Raw genomic sequence first — 856 nt, forward strand, 5'->3', positions numbered from 1 at the left:
GAAATTTGCCTTTCTCAACGGTCATTGCCAAGGTCTGAACTGAAGAAGCAAGTTGTCCCACCATCTTCTCGAGGCTTGAAACCGATTGAGCTTGTGAGTTGAAGCCTGCTCTCAACTCATTTCGTAGTCCATCAATGGTGCGGTTCTGTTGCTCAATCGTGGAGTGAGTAAGATTCTTAAGATTCTGGAATGAATCCTCCCATGGTCTGGGCTGAGAGTAATTCTGGTTCTGATTGTATGGTCTAAATGGTGGCTGAGAGGCTTGAGGATTTTGTGGAATTGGTGGAGCTGGAGCTGTTGGTCCATTTTGTTGGAATCCTTGAGACCATGAAAAATTGGGGTGGTCTCTCCATCCAGGGTTATATGTGTTGGAGTATGGGTTGTAATTCGATGGTTTTCTCATTACACCTATGGCATTGGCTTGATCTGAGTATGAGTCATGGTCATGTGGCTCTGTTGATTTAGCAGTCGATAATGATGTTATTTGTCGAGAGAGACCTTCAATTATTGCTTTGATTTCTTTAATTTCTGAACTTGATTCGCCAATGTGAACCTCATTTACTCCCTTAATTCTTCTAGTATTCCTGAGTGATCGACTCCGTTGTTGGGAATTATCCGCTTGTCGCTGGAAGAATTCCCAAATCTCTGATGCACTTTTTGACATTAGCTCTCCTCCACTTGTTGCCATTAGCCATTCTTGCACATTCGGCAATAATCCCTCCAAAAAGTATTGGCATTGGTGCCATTTCTCATACCCATGATGTGGACACTTCAAGAGTAGCCCATTGAATCGCTCCCATGTTTCGAAAAACTGCTCGTCCTCTCTCTGGGTAAACTCTGAGATTTTCCTGCGAAT

At 43.5% G+C, this 856-nt stretch overlaps 1 non-coding gene across 1 annotated transcript; it reads left to right on the plus strand.

Moving 5' to 3' along the window:
• The first annotated feature begins 752 nt into the window (after positions 1-752).
• Positions 753-856, plus strand: LOC112096557. Its single transcript, XR_002904458.1, has one exon. It is a non-coding gene; the product is annotated as a small nucleolar RNA R71 (small nucleolar RNA).

Source organism: Citrus clementina, unplaced genomic scaffold, assembly GCF_000493195.1.
Source record: "Citrus clementina cultivar Clemenules unplaced genomic scaffold, Citrus_clementina_v1.0 scaffold_8, whole genome shotgun sequence".
Taxonomy (NCBI): domain Eukaryota; kingdom Viridiplantae; phylum Streptophyta; class Magnoliopsida; order Sapindales; family Rutaceae; genus Citrus; species Citrus x clementina.